We start from the raw sequence: 15,592 nt of genomic DNA, 5'->3' as shown, positions 1-15,592 counted from the left end.
GCTCACGAGACTCCATAGCTCAGAGGGAACATCATATCTAAGGTGGCACTCATTCCCGCCTGTTCCCCCCTAAGGAACCGGGAGCCCCCCCCCCCAATGTGCTGGTACACTACAGTGGTGAGCAATGCTCTCTCTAAGTTGTGGAGTCTTTTGAGCAAGAATTCTGAGTTAGTGTGAGCAAGCTCACAGTTTTTTAGCCTCTGGCTCACACATTTCTGTCTTAGCTCAAGGAAGGAGGGCTCCAGAGCAAACTAATTTATGCAGCAGCCAAGTTGCTTGCTCACGACTTTAATGCCAGTGGCTCAAAAAGTAGATTTTTTTGCTCACAAGACTCCATAGCTCAGAGGGAACATCATATCAAAGGTGACACTCATTTCCGCCTGTTCCCCCCTAAGGAACCGGGAGCCCCCCCCCCAAATATGCTGGTACACTACAGTGGTGAGCAAAGCTCCCTCTAAGTTGTGGAGTCTTTTGAGCAAGAATTCTGCTTTGTGAGCTACCGGCATTAAAGTTCTGAGCCAGCGATGTGGCCACTGCTTACATTAGTTTGCTCTGAAGCCATCCTTCCTGAGCTAACGTGTGAGACAGAGGTGAAAAGACTGTGCGCTAACTCACACTCGCTCAGCTTAGAGGGGACACTGCCAGTGGTGAATAATGCCACAAAGAAGCCCTCAGACGATTCCTGCTTAGAGAGCATTTCAGCTCTTCAATGGAGCCAGGAGGGAAAATGTAAGCAGTTGTTGTTCAGTCGCACAGTCGAGTCCGACTCTTGTAAGCAGAGAAAGAGTTAAATCAATGAAATAAATTATGATGTCCCTCAGCAAAGGGTCAGACCTATTTTAAAGGGATGAAGATTAAAAAAAAAACCCTCTCTAATAATTACAGAGGGGTTGCCCCTCCGTAAACAGATTTTGATTCAACAGGGATGCCAGCGTCCAGGTGGGTTAATAGGAAAGGAATACAGACATGAGCATCTCATCTAATAGCCTAAGCTAAATGCGGTATGCTTTTTAAACAATAAGTATTCAAATAACAAGCCTGAGTGTGTGTGTTTTTTTTGTATTATCAAATATTCATAAGTATTCTAATAACCAGTTTTCTATTGTTTCATACGTACCCAATGGGGGAAAAATACAATAATGTAAACCAATCACAAGATAGAAATAACAAGACTGAGGTGTATATTTACGAAGTCGCTCAAACTTTAAAAAAAGGTCCTTTTAGAACAACAGTATCAATAAAGATATAAAGAGAGGCAGGAGATGATGAACTATAAAAAGGCTTTTATTCAAACATTACTCCGCTCTGAACAAAGAGCAGTACTCAAACATATACGATTCCATAACTAACTATATACACTGTAACTATTTACATGAGGTCTGATTGGACCTAAGCAGAGCCTTCTGGTTGGATAGTCTGGATGGCTTCAGGACCAATAGACGGTCTTTATTAAGCAGCCAATCATAGCCAAGGGAACTTGGATACCTCTGTGCAACCCATAACAAACAACAGCGAATAACCCAGAACACAACATAAACCTTGAACCGGACCTATATTTTCAAAAACCGTGGAACATCCACTAAATGCTGAAATGACCTTGACAAGGCTTAGAACTCCATAATATCTCCACATGGGTGTGGCAAACTCTTTAAATCGAACGACTACTAACGCAGATCCCAGGTCGTCTCAGGCGTTTCGTATCTTCATCAGAGAGTATAGTTCATGCAGTCTTCCTTTGATAATTCTATATTGGAGCTTATCATTAATTAATAAAAGCACCTTACACCTTCAAGGAGCATCAAAGCTTCAAAAACCCGTCAGGAGAGCTTGGCACCATATTCATTGCCCTCCTCTGGACACGTTCCAGCTTGTCTATATCCTTCTTAAATTGTGGTGCCCAAAACTGGACACAATACTCTAGGTGAGGCCTAACCAGAGCAGAGTAAAGTGATACCATCACTTTACATCATCTGGACACTATACTTCTGTTGATACAGGCCAAATTGGCATCTGCCTTTTTAGCTACTGCATCACACTGCTGACGTGTTCAGTGCTGTAAAAAGTCAAAAATTGTTTAATACTCAGACTATTTGATGGATCTTGCTCTATTGGAAAGAAGAGATTTCTTTGCTTTTTAAAAATACTTTATTCTAAGGGAAAAGGTACACGGGATTGCTACAAATTAACAAAACACTAAGAGCTACATTTCTAAGCTTCCTATACTGAAGACAAGCACACACGTAATGGTGGAGATTTCCTCCTTCTTCTTGACCCCTAGAAAGGAAGTCACCTGAAACAAATGGCCAATCTGCATCACAGTAGAAGTTACTTTTCCCGGGCAAATCCCCCATTGGCTTAGTGCCAGGTATCCCTTCCAGGTCAGTCTAAACAATAGCAAACTAGGAATACAAGTTAACCCTATAATGACTGAATCAGACCTTGTAAACACATACATTTCCAACATTCAGTGTATGAACAGAACAAAAGAACCGTTTTTTTGGTTGTTCTTGTACATGGGGTCGCGAAGAGTCGGACTCAACTGTGCGACTGAACAACAAAGAATCTCTCACTAGCCTAAGCTCATACTGAGCTCCGGCTTTCCTAACCCTCTCTCTACAAGCACTAGTTCTTTGTTTCTCTTCGTCCTTGGTTATGAGGACCTCCTTCCAAAGCTGCTTTTGGAGGCCGGAGCCACTTTGCCTTCTTTAGGCACCTCCCATTTTCCCTTCTCACAAGAATCCTTTTTGATCGCGCCTTCAATATTGAAAGACAGAAACCCTGTCTCTGGTTGTGTTTCCCCAGCCCAATTTGAGAACGCACACGGCACAATCCTGTAGAGTAGAACCGGAACTAGAACATTATTGATAAAGGACGGAGGCACAGGTATAACAAGGTTTTGGACCCTTGAGACCAGAAATGTCCTCCTCCCGCTGGTCAGGCGGGTGGGCAGGAGGAGGAGGAGGCCGGGGTAAAATGGGTCCTATCATTATAACGATGTTAGTTGCGGTTAGAATAATTCTATTGCGTTCTCCTTTGACACGCCTCACTCCAGTATCACCAGTGTGCGGGGTAATGATGTTATCTTTACCTGAGGGGTACGATGTCTGCTTCCACACGCTTTGTGCCCCCCCCCCCGGTTTTCGCACTGGCTATGTTATAGGGGAAATTGGCAGAATCTTCTCTGCAGAGTGAAAGCTTGCAGGAGCAGTCCCTCTGCGTCCTGTAAACCAGCATATCCATGCCCCATTTCCTGCTTCTCCTTGGAAACGATCCCCTCCTACCACTGACAAAAGTTTTCATTTTGATGTTATCCATGCTGTCTCTGAACCAAAATAGGGAACTCGGGATTGAGTGTGGCAAGTGAGGGTGACATTGATGAGCAGAATGATGACTGTGAGCAGGAAGAGGTGTCTTCACATAACACAGGTGTGTGCGTTGCAGTTAAATCTTTTCTAATTTAAGCACAACAGGTTTTGCTGGCTCTTGGGATTTTGCTGGGGGTGGGGGGGGGGGTCCACTATGTGGATGTGTGCAATCAGGTGGTGGATTCCTTTGCTTTATAACACTGTCTTTATAAAGTTATGCCATGTTATACATACATATATCTTAAAGTTTCATTGAAACTTTAAGAATATATCAGGAATATATACAAAAGCAGTTTTTTACTTGTGAATATTGTGGCAACACAATCAAAGAAGGTTATTTGTGGACCATAGGTGGATTTTATAATCACTGGGCTAGTGATTGCACTAAAAAGGTTTCATGTGCATATTTATCCTGTGCCTGGTTACTTTACTTCTGAACAATTTACTTTATGGTCCTTATTGAATTTGTATTTTGTATATATTCCTGATTGTGTCTTTATGAATGTAACTATTTACCATCTAGCCACATTTGTATGACCTCTGAGGAAGGCCGATTCGGCCGAAACGCGTCAGGTCAACTCTTTTAGCCCTGGTTATGGTTATGTTTTATATATATTGGTTGTAATTGGGCCCCTATATATGTTTTAATTTGATATTATCAATAAATACATGTACCTCTTTTTATGAAAAGGTTTTAATTTTGGCCCTCCTTTCCACTAACCTTTGCTTGGTTTTGGTGTATAATAAATGCTTCATAAAGGGGGTACCCACCTAGGGGTTTTCATATTATATTTATCTTATAAATCTCACCTACATATTACAAATGCACTTCTTAAACAATGCTGCTAAAAATTGGATTGCATGTGTTCTTTTTCTTCAAAATATAAGCATGTAAACCCATACTGTGATCATGACCTTCCAATTTTACTGCTCTTCTATCTTCTACCCTGTTGGGAGTAGATTTGTGACCTACGCTTTGTCATCATCAGTCTCACAGATGGAGTTGCTGACAATGACAGATCAGCAGGCAGGGAACAGGCACGCAAGGAAGAAAAGCGTGCGAATGCGGTAGAACGGGTACGGCGCATGGCACTGCTTAATGATATGGCAATAGAGATGATTGAGCAGGGCACCTCTGAACACATGGAAACCATGCAGTGTTTTGCTGACTGGAAGGACCTCGAGGAACGTAAATACCAATCCATGCTCCAAGAAGGTCAACTCGATAGGCGGTTGCTCCAGGAAACTATGCAGCGGAATGTGGATGTCTTAACCAGAGGTCATTTCAGGGGGGAATCGCGGGAGATCGCAGTTCCCCCGGGTGAGGTACGGGGGGCGGGGCACATGATGAAGCCCCACCCCCTGCTTCCGGCCACTCCGCTTCCGGCCCTCATTCAGCCAGGAGGAGGCCGGGAGAAGAGGGAGGGTAAGTTGCTTCCTCCCTGCCTCTCCCCACCCCTGCCTGCCTGGGGCCAGGGAGGGCCTTGGCGGGGCTTCCTCGCACTCCTGCCAGCCTTGCAGGTCCACCACCGGGCCCCTCATGGGGCTCGGCAGTGGAGCTGCAAGGCCGGCGGTGGCGGCCGGGACCGTTGGGGGCGGGGTGTGTGGCCTTATGACACACTTCTGGTGATGTCAGGGGGTGTGGCCTTATGACACACTTCCAGTGATGTCAGGGGGTGTGGCATATGCTAATGAGTTACTCTAGCTCTTTTTCTACGAAACGACCCCTGGTCATCACTATGGCGGTCGATGCTCTAAGACATCTTGGAGAGGTGATATCAGGTACGCAGTCAAGTGCTGGGCCCAAAGCTCATCCCTGTACTTGTTCCCCATCTAATCACCCTAGGACACCTGCATCCAAGGGTTGGTGTGCCGCGAAGCGAATGACACCCAACACTGACTCCGAGGCTGCTCCTGAGGTCCTTGTGCAGGATACACCTGAGGAAAGTCAGAGACTCCTCTCCAATGAACCAAAATTGTAGGCCTGGTGGGAGGGGAACAAAAAGGGCATGCGTAGGCAGGGAATGTGTGTTCTTTGAGCCATAATAGCTTGTCGTGATGTCGCGTGTCTTACTGCACTCACACGCTTGAGCTCAGGGCAGAACTGCAATCCCATGTGGTTATTTTTCATTTTAGTTGTGTTCCAGTTGATCCCTTCAGTTCTTTAGTTGAATTTTTCCCCCCTTTTTCTGTATCTATGTTGTCACTCTCTACCTCAGCGTTTGACGTGACTGTCTGGTGCTAGCTCATTGTGTCAAATGGGTCTCAAGGTGAAACAGGCTTGCTTTATTTCATTGTCACATGACAGTTATGACCGTAACTGTGAAGAACCTGCCTATCTGTCTTGACTGTTGTGGTGTTGAAATAAAAGGGCAAACGTTACAGTAAACAAAATGTCTATTTGTTCATGTTGAAAACCTCTAAATAAATAGACTGTGAATCTTTCTGCTAACAATATATTTATTTTAACAAATTAACTCAATTAACGTCAGAACTTCTACCTTCACCCACCCTGTGCTGTGCTGCAGTCGCCCTAATGGCCCTCAATTCCCTGTCCTTTAAAGTAGTGTAATCAGTACATCGAGTTTGCGCTGTAACATCAATAGAGTGAACATTTAGATAGCAACCATCGTTTGCGCAAGCGCAAAGCAAAGTATACAACCGAAGCCAGTCCACTAGCGCCTGCGGTTTGCATACATAAATTCTGCAACAGCACGTCGTACTCGTGTCCCTTCAGCTTTTTTTCGTTTGTGAACCTGCCCATAGTCCGTTTCCTCCTCCAGTGGACAGAGGATTGTGTCCTGCTCAGGCAAATCAAGGTTAATCTCATGCCCCTTGTCCTCACAAATGTTGTGAAGGATCACGCAGGCGGTAACAACAGGGTTTACATTCTGGACGTGAAGAGTAAGCCTGGTGGACAGTATACGCCAACGTGCCTTCAGCCTCCCAAATGCCCTCTCAACCACATCCCTTGCCGTGCTTTGTGTTTTGTTAAAACTTTTCTCTACAGCGTCCCTAGGTGTTCTGAATGGCGTCATCAACCATGGCCTCAACGGATAGGCTCCATCGCCAAGGATTAAGGCAGGAACGGAAACACCATCTAGAGGCACAGTGGGGTTCCCTGGCACAAAGAGCCCGGCGTCCATCGAGGAACAGATATTACTGTTTGCAAATACAACAGCATCACGAATCCGCCCCGTAAATCCGACCTCCGCGTCGATAAAGCGTCCTAAGTGATCAACAGTCCCCAGCAAGAGAACAGAGCAGTACTGTTTCCTGTTCCCGTACTCGTTGATCTTCCCTCCTGGTGCGCGAATTGGGATATGACTGCCACCAATTGCGCCAATGCAATGTGGAATGCCCAGCTGGCCAAATCCGTCCATAATCTGCAAAGCAATAGCGGCACCATTAATTAAACGGCATGTGGTGCCCTTTAAGTTTTGCGAAATAACGAAACAATGCTGTAGTAATGGATTAAAAAACATTTTTTTACCTTCCCAATTTCTGCTCCTAGGCAAACGACACTTGAGAACAGGGTGGACTCCAGAGCAAGGCACACCTCCCGTAGAATTCCAGCCATCGTTGAAACACCCATTCCGAATTTATCTCCCACTTCTCTGTATGTGTTGGTGTTTGCCAAGTACCATATTGCAGCAGCCACACGCTTTGTGGGGGGAACAGGAGACCGCATATTTGTAGTTTTGTGCTCCAGCGCGGGAGTCAACACCGACACGATTTCCATGAATGTTCCACGGGTCATTCGGAAGTGCATCAACCACTGCTCATCACTCCACACACCGAGCACGAAATTTTCCCACCAGTCCTTGCTTTTTGGAAATACCCAACAGCGTTTTTTAAAACGCAAACCTGCAAGCACATGCCACCTATGTCTCCTGCGGTGGGAGGAACGAACGTGCGCGCTCAGCGCATGCTTTGTCATTAAGGATGATGAAGAGCAAAGACTGCTGAAAAGGCACCTTCGTCTCCTGGATCGCTCGGTAAAAACGGTCAAGAAATTCAGAGTGGAATCCACACACAGCAATATCCACTCAAGCAATGAGCAGACGACAGCGAGCGCTTTCTCCCGACGGTCATCCATCTCAGGCAAGTGTATCAGGGCTGAAAGGTTCAAAATGGAGAATCCCCAGACCTTTTTTTAAAATTCCCGGCTCAAAGAACAAAGATTACCAATCAGAAAGCTGAAGACGTGCCACATGATGCCTGCTCACTCCCATTGTTGCGTAATAACGATGTAACGTGATTGAGCATGCGTCTAAAAAGGGGGGGATGGGAGGGAGGATGGGAGGATGGGAGGGGTATGGAGGACGATGGGTGATGGTGGGAGGAGATAGATTGCAGGAAACCACTCCCAAGGCTGTAATGTGAAAATGAAAACCCCGGAGCAGACCCGGGGCAGACTGGCTGGAAATGCTTTTAATGTGAAATTGACAAAAATGATCCGGGGCAGAAAACTCCGACGAAAACCAGGGTTAAGTGCCAAGTGAGAAATCGGCCTTACAGTTAGGAAGTTTCTCCTGATATTTAGCCAGTAATGACTCCCTTGTAATTTCCACCCATTAGATCTAGTCTTGCAATCCGGAGCAAGAGAGAATAGATCTGCTCCATCTTCTACATGACAGCCTTTCACATTCTTGAAGACTGCAATCGTGTCCCCTCTAAGCCTTCTCTTTCCCAGGCTAAACCTACCCAACGCTTTCAGCCTTTCCTCATAAGACTTGGATTCCAACCCTCTCACCATCCTGGTTGCCCTCTTCTGGACACGCTCGAGCTTAGACAATAAACCATTCACTTGCTGGAATTGGTGTCATTAAAACTCTGCCCTCACTTAAAAATAAATATTCTAAAGCAGGGGTGTCAAACGTGTGGCCCGAGGGCTGGAACTGGCCCGTCCAGGGCTCTTATCTGGCTTGCAAGCCCTGGTGCGAGGGAGGGAAAGTAGAAGGCTTGGTGGTGATGGTGGGGTGTGTGTGCGCGCCTGTGAAATGATCTGGCATCAATGTCGTGGCACAAGGAAAGTGTGGGGGGAGCCTGCCTGCTCCTCCAATATGAGTCATAATTGCTCTGTTCCTGCTCCCCTCCCCCACCCCCATGCAGCAATTTGCTGTGGAGACCCCCCCTGATAAGACCCCCTCCTACACAATTGTTGGGGTACATAAACAGCTTCCTTGTATTCATCCTCCTCCTCATCATCATCATCATTATTATATTTATATACTACCCTCCCTGGAAGGGCTCAGGGTGGTATACAACTATCAGGAATAAATGAGTTAAAAACAATAATTAGAAAATAGTGAATGCTCGATAGCAGATTCAGAAGAGTCGAATCCTGACTAGGGTTATACCCTGGGAAAGCCAGGACTTCCTCAGGAAGAGGCTGGATTTTTTATATTGGCATACTGTATATGCGCCAGATCCTTCAGAATCACATGCTACACCCCTCCGGGTCAGGAGGGTGCGATGCGTAATGTGGTCACACGAGAGCCGTCTGGGGTTGCTTTGAGTCATATCTCTGCCATAAAGCACACGCTTTGCTCTGCAGGCAAGGCCTGGCATCTCTAGTGAAAGGGATCTCAGGCGAAACTGGGCTAGCCGACACCCTGGACAGAAGGACACCGCCTTCCAGAGTGGGCAGTACTGGGCTAGACTTGGCCTCAGGGCCACAGGAGTAGGAAGAAGGGAACTGCCTCTTGTCCTGGGCTGAAGATCTCCGAGCACCATTTCGGCACCGAGAATTCATCCGAGCTCTTTTCCGGGCAAACTCTGAGGTTAAACGAGGCCACAGACATTCACCCGCCATTCCGAGGAAGGCGCAGGCGACACACAGTCCCAAGACGGCTCCTACCTGCCGATCCCTCTTCTTGATCGCAGCCCGGGAGAAACGGCCCTTCCTCTTCTTCCAGCCGGGATATGAGGTCAGGTTTCGCACACGGAGGTCCTGTTTATTAGGAAAACACCCAAAATCAGACCTCTTCTTCTGTGTGCCCCTAAATTCAACAACTCCAAGCCAGATCGACGGTCCCTCCAGAAACACACAACAGGCAAGTCATGGGGGTGGGATGGAGGACGGTACAGGGCAGTGGTGGCGAACCTATGGCACGGGTGCCAGAGTTGGCACTCAGAGCCCTCTCAGTGGGCACGCATGCCATCGCCCCGGCCAGGCCCAGACCATCATTAAAGTGTCGACTTCTCTGCCAAACAATTTTAAGTAAATGAAAGCATTGGGGATTGCTTTCCTTACTATGTTTGGATCATCTTAAGTTAATGTATTGGTTGTTTTTTCTAAAGTAAAACCTCAGTATCCAGGTTAAATTGCCGTCTCGGCACTTTGCGATAAATAAGTGGGTTTTGGGTCGCAGTTTGGGGACTCTGTCTCTAAAAGGTTCGCCATCACTGGTCTATGGGGTCAAGACGCATCCCTCTTTTGTCACCCTGAGGTTCTGCAGGCTCTCAGTAATGGGGCTGGGATGGAGGACCGTGTATGGGGTCAAGACGCATCCCTCTTTTGTCACCCTGAGGTTCTGCAGGAGCACGGATATGGGCCCATGCACACACGTGCACCCAACTCTGGGCCTCTCGGGACCTCGGCCTCCAGATGCACATAGTGATGACTTTTGCGGTGTTTCCCCACAAAGTAGAGAGACCCTCCTTTTAAAAGGGTTGGCTTTGATTAAGGGCAAAGGTATAGACCAGAGGCAAGACAGAGTTTTAAAGGCGGGAGGCATTCAAAGCACTTAAAATATCCGAATTCAACAGTTACTAAGATCTCTGATGATTAAGACGCCCAACTGTGTCTCAGGAATGGCTAGTCCATGGGAGAGTTGTGGGACTGTGTTCTAGACGAGAGAGGGAAAGGGAATGGAGACATGTTGTGGAGACATGGCCAAAAAAGGGGGGCAGACGGGAGCCGGGGAACGCAGGGGATCTGGAGAGGGACGCCGGGAGGCCACGCAGCGGAAACCAGGAGCAGCGTCACAGCAGCGGGGATAGATACCGTACTACGGTGAGTCTGGGCCGTAGTGAGAGAAAGAGGGAGAGATGAAGAAAGAGGGAGAAAGTCGTTCACAGCTGCCAACTGAAGGGCGTGACTGCCCCGTTTACGGCTGCCTGCTCCCCCCTTCGCCACCCGGGGGGGATAGGACTGCAAAGATTCAGGATGGGGAAGTCCTGGAGATTTGGGGGTGGGGCCTGGGGAGGAGGGGGACCTTCATAAGAACATAAGAACATAAGAGACGCCAATGTTGGATCAGGCCAAAGGCCCATCCAGTCCAACACTCTGTGTCACACAGTGGCCAGAAATACCAGTGCCATCAGGAGGTCCAGCAGTGGGGCCAGGACATTAGAAGCCCTCCCACTGTTGACCCCCCCCCCCGCAAGCACCAAGAAGACAGAGCATCACTTGCCCCAGAGCCCCTAGCTATACCTTGTGGCTAATAGCCACTGATGGACCTCTGCTCCATATGCTTATCTAATTCCCTTTTGAAGCCGTCCATGCTTGTAGCACCCACCACTTCCTGTGGCAGTGACCTTCAGTGGGGTACAGTGCCACAGGGGTACAGTGGGGTACAGTGCCTCCAAACCATCCTTTTCCACCGGGGGGGGGGCTCTTATCTGTCCTCTGGAGGTGAGCTGTCATTCCAGGGGACCCCACCTGCAGGTTGGCATCCCTGGTCTCCTTACTTAGGGGCACGAGTGGGTTAGATGGAGGAACCTGACCGGAAATGTATGGCCGAGTCCCGGACCTTATAGACTACATATCCCTTGGGGGTGGGGTGGGAGGGGTGCCCTGTGACAGGGGAATCGGATCACAGTGTCCTATTTGCTAGTTCCAGCATTCAAGAAACCCGTTTCCTTTGCCCGCATCTGTTTGGAACAATGCAAACTGCGATCTGAGATTCACTCAGAAACAACCGTTTAGGACTTGCTTTGCAGATCCATTATAAAGCCCAAAGATGAGTTTGTCCCTGTATAACTTACTCAGGAAGCAAACCAGATTGTTCACGTGAATGTGTGAAGACGTTTAGCTGAAGAAAATCCTTTTACATCTTCAGCAATATCTGTCCTTTGTTGTCACAAAAACTGACCATTTCCTTGTGGCTGGAATCTGAAATGATCTTAGCAAGTCAGGAACGGGAGCTTTCAGCAGAGCTGGAGCTTTCTTGCAAGGGGGTATCCAGAAAGCTCCTTTTGAAATTTAAAGGGTTGGGGCAATTATTTCTTCCAAGTCTGATCAAGGTTCTTCTTCCTCTCGGGCCTTTCGGCACCTCTTCTCTGGGAATGAAAGCACGGATTTGGGGGGGGGGCACACACTTTAAGCTAAACCTTTTTCTTTCTTCTGGGGCAGACTGAGGCCCTAGAGAACTAGAGGGGTCCTGGCATAACACTGGTAGTGCTGTGCCTGTTCAATGCCAGGCTGAGACGGAATTTTGAAACAGACTGCCTCGAAGGCTGGACGACCCCCTCTCGGGTATGTTGTAGGGCTGTGTTTCGGTTGTGTTCCTGCAGAGTGCAGGGGGCTGGACTAGATGACCTGCAAGGTCCCTTCCAACTCTAACATTCCATGACTCTATGAAATGCCAGATGGAAACTAAAGGGACAAAGAAAAGAAAGCAGAGTTCCGTCCACAGCCACGTCTTAGCCCAGGTTTTGGCCAGGGAAGCCCCCTGCTGAGACCGCCCCGCCATCTCCAGATCGGGCCTCCCCTGGCACCTCTTTTGATGCCCTCTCACGTGGCTCAGGCAAGGAGAGCACAGGACCCTCCCCACCTCAGAGGGAGGATCGCGGAGGGAGGCAGAGACCAGCCACTGGGACACCACAGAGACCAGCCACTGGGACACCACAACCACGTCCCTCCTCCTGCAGGGCTTCCGTACAGTCCCTCCTCACTGCAAGAGGGAGAGAAGGCTCCTCCTCACCACTCAGAGAGGCCACGTTCCCAAAGTTCTCCAGCATGACCTCCTTGTAGAGCGCTCTCTGGGCCGGGCGCAGCAGGGCCCACTCCCCCCGGGTGAAGTCCACGGCCACCTCCTCGAAGGACACCCCGGCCTGCAAGGAGGAGGAGAAGGAAGCCTCTGTTTACGACACTGGAACGCTGGCCCATTGGGGGGGGGGGAGCCAAAAACAGAGAGAGTCAATTCATAGTGGAAGAGCAGCACAAAGACTTGGCAAGAAGAGCCCCCCCCCAGCCCTCCTTGGCAGTATCCTGGAACTCGAGGGGCTTTTCTCAGCCGCGGTGGGCCAGCAGCCTTCTGGGGAAGAGGCCAGAGATGTACGGAGGATAAAAGACAAAACAGGTTTCTGTGGGAAACTCAATATTATTACGGAGACATTTGAAGTTGGGCCCTATCAAAAGCAATACTCCCATTGTCCTGCTTCTTGACAAAAACCATCCTAGACGGGGTGGGGGGTGATCCAGTCCTCTGAGCAGAACAACAGAGAAGGACGCACCCTTATAGCTGTAGAAAAAGAGCTAGGGGAACTCATTAGCATAACTCATTAGCATATGCCACACACCCTTACATCACTGGAAGTAAGGTCACACCCCCTGACATCACCGAAAGTGTGTCATAAGGCCACACACCCCGCCCCCAATGGTCCCGGCCGGCGGGACTGCAAGGAAGCCCCACAAAGGCCCTCCCTGGCCCCAGGCAGGCAGGGGTGGGGAGAGGCAGGAAGGAAGCAATTTACCCTCCCTCTTCTCCTGCCTCCTCCTGGCTGAATGAGGGCCGGAAGCGGGACGGCTGGAAGCAGGGGGCGGGGCTTCGTCATGTGCCCTGCCCCCCGTACCTCACCCGCCAGAACTGCGATCCCCCACGATCTCCCCCGAAATGACCTCTGGTCTGCCATGCATCGCCCCAGTGATCCCCCCCCCCCAATACCTGGGCTGGCTGCATGGCGGCTCTTCTCCCTCCAGTGCACAGAGGAGACAGCGGAGGAGGAATCCGGGGCGTCCTTCCACTCCTGCCTGGGAGGGGGAGAAAGGAAGAGGGAGGGTGCCAGTCCCTGGAGTGAACCTCTCTCCGGATTGGATTCAGGGCACAATTCAAGATCCTGGATTTGATCCATCAAGGCTCAGAAGCGTTTGGCCCTGAACAGGCCACTCTATTGGGGAGGGACGGTCCCGCCTTCTTTATTCGCCCCTCCCCTGGAAATGTTCCCTCCCAACCCCTGCTGACCCATTCCCGGGAGAGGACTCCCTTTCCCTCTCTGAAGCCACACACCCCTCCCTCCTCCCCTCTGAGGGAAGCCAAGGCCCTCCTGCCACCCCCCCCACCTTTTAGAAGAAGAAGAAGAGAAGAGATTGGATTTATACCCCGCCCTTCACTATCCAAAGGTGTCTCAGAGCGGCCTACAAACTCCTTTCCCTTCCCCTCCCCACAACAGACACCCTGTGACGTAGATGGGGCTGAGAGAGCTCTGACACAAACTGCTCTTTTTCAAGGACAGCTGTGCCAGAACTTGTGACTGACCCAAGGTCACATCAGCAGGTGCAAGTGGCGGAGTGGGGAATCAAACCCGGTTCTCCCAGATTAGAGTCCGCACACTTAACCACTACACCAAACTGGCTCTCTTTTAGGAGAATATGTGCTGGGAATGAGGTTGGGGAGAGCCCGGACAGAAGGGGAGAGATGCCAGCTTGGAGTTAATTTCTCCCCACATACAGAAAACTAGCCCTGCAGGGGAAAGGTTTCTGCACTCCCTGCCTGGGCTGGCCATGATGCTTTTCTGTAGCGGGGAGATTTCAGCAGAGGGAAGCCCCCCCCCCAAAAAAACCCCGTGTTCCTCCGCCTGCAGTCTCAAGGGAAGCGGCTCTGAATGCACGCATGGAAAAAAACAGGAGAAAAGAGCACAAAATAATCCTGTCCGCTCCATCGGCTTCCGTCTCTGCCACAAGGGAAAAGTGCCCCCCCCCCATAGTTACATGGGCTGTTCTAGTGTTTTAAAAAACACCAGTTCTATACTATTATACTAGTATAGCCTTATAGACGTGTGGTTGTAGACTAAATCATAAGAACATAAGAGATGCCAATGTTGGATCAGGCCAAAGGCCCATCCAGTCCAACACTCTGTGTCACACAGTGGCCAGAAATACCAGCTGCCATCAGGAGGTCCACCAGTGGGGCCAGGACATTAGAAGCCCTCCCACTGTTGACCCCCCCCCAAGCACCAAGAAGACAGAGCATCACTTGCCCCAGAGCCCCTATCTATACCTTGTGGCTAATAGCCACTGATGGACCTCTGCTCCATATGCTTATCTAATTCCCTCTTGAAGCCGTCCATGCTTGTAGCTGCCACCACTTCCTGTGGCAGTGAATTCCACCTGTCCATCACTCTTTGGGTGAAGAAGGACTTCCTTTTATCCGTTCTAACCCAACCTCTCAGCAATTTCATTGAGTGCCCATGAGTTCTTGTGTGGTGAGAATCGATTGGCAAATTAAAACAAAAACAAAAACTGACTCACTTGGGGAAGAAAAAACAAGTTGTTCCCGGGGCAGGGGAATTGGAAATGGCAGCCATCCCCGCCTTGGTTTTCAAAATTCGACTTCACCCCAAAGCAGCTTTGTGTCAGCTCGCTGCCATAAAGTCTGGTGGTGGTGGTGGTGGAGGAGATCTGTAACGTCTGTAGCTTGGTATGTTTAAGTTTCCTTTCTCCCTCTGCCCTGTTGATGCCTGTTAGCTATATGTGTTGTGTGCCTGACCTTGGAGCCGAGGGCCCCTTCGACTGCCCTGATTGGCTCCACTCCTTTCAGTGACCCCCCCTTTCAACCTGGCATATCTTTTCACTCCGCACATTATTCTTTAGTCTTAACACAGAACCTGAAGCAGAGATGTTCTGCCAATACTGTGTCAATAAACTTTCTTTCTAAAGAAGAGAGTTGCCGGTCTTGATTGCTGCAGGAGTCTGACTCTTTGGGCAGGATCGCAGCAGAAAAAGCCAGGGGAAGCCCGGTGCTGTGTGAAAGTAGGAAGAATGCATGTCCCCAAAGCATCTACCCCGGAGCAAATCCCCTTTGGGGAGGAGAGCTGACAAGCCTGCTTATATTTCCCCAAGACAAACAGGAAGGCTCAGCGTTGATACAGACGAGGAAGATTTCCTCCCAAAATCCCCCCTTTGCACCCTTCAGATTCTGCTTTGTGCGGCTCTTCTGGGGGCCAAGCGACCCCCCCCGCTCCCTCCGCCCCTAAAAATCTCCCCCTCAGCCCCCCCC

At 49.4% G+C, this 15,592-nt stretch overlaps 1 pseudogene; it reads right to left on the bottom strand.

Annotated features, from left to right (window-relative positions):
• Window positions 1-6,040: 6,040 nt before the first annotated feature.
• The window catches only part of LOC107117834, a 28,821-nt pseudogene continuing 19,269 nt past the window's right edge, over window positions 6,041-15,592 (bottom strand).

Source organism: Gekko japonicus, unplaced genomic scaffold (assembly GCF_001447785.1).
Source record: "Gekko japonicus isolate JY-2015 unplaced genomic scaffold, Gekko_japonicus_V1.1 scaffold5422, whole genome shotgun sequence".
Classification (NCBI taxonomy): domain Eukaryota; kingdom Metazoa; phylum Chordata; class Lepidosauria; order Squamata; family Gekkonidae; genus Gekko; species Gekko japonicus.
The sequence above is the reverse complement of the archived record's forward strand: the minus strand, read 5'-3'. Positions and strand labels throughout refer to the sequence as shown.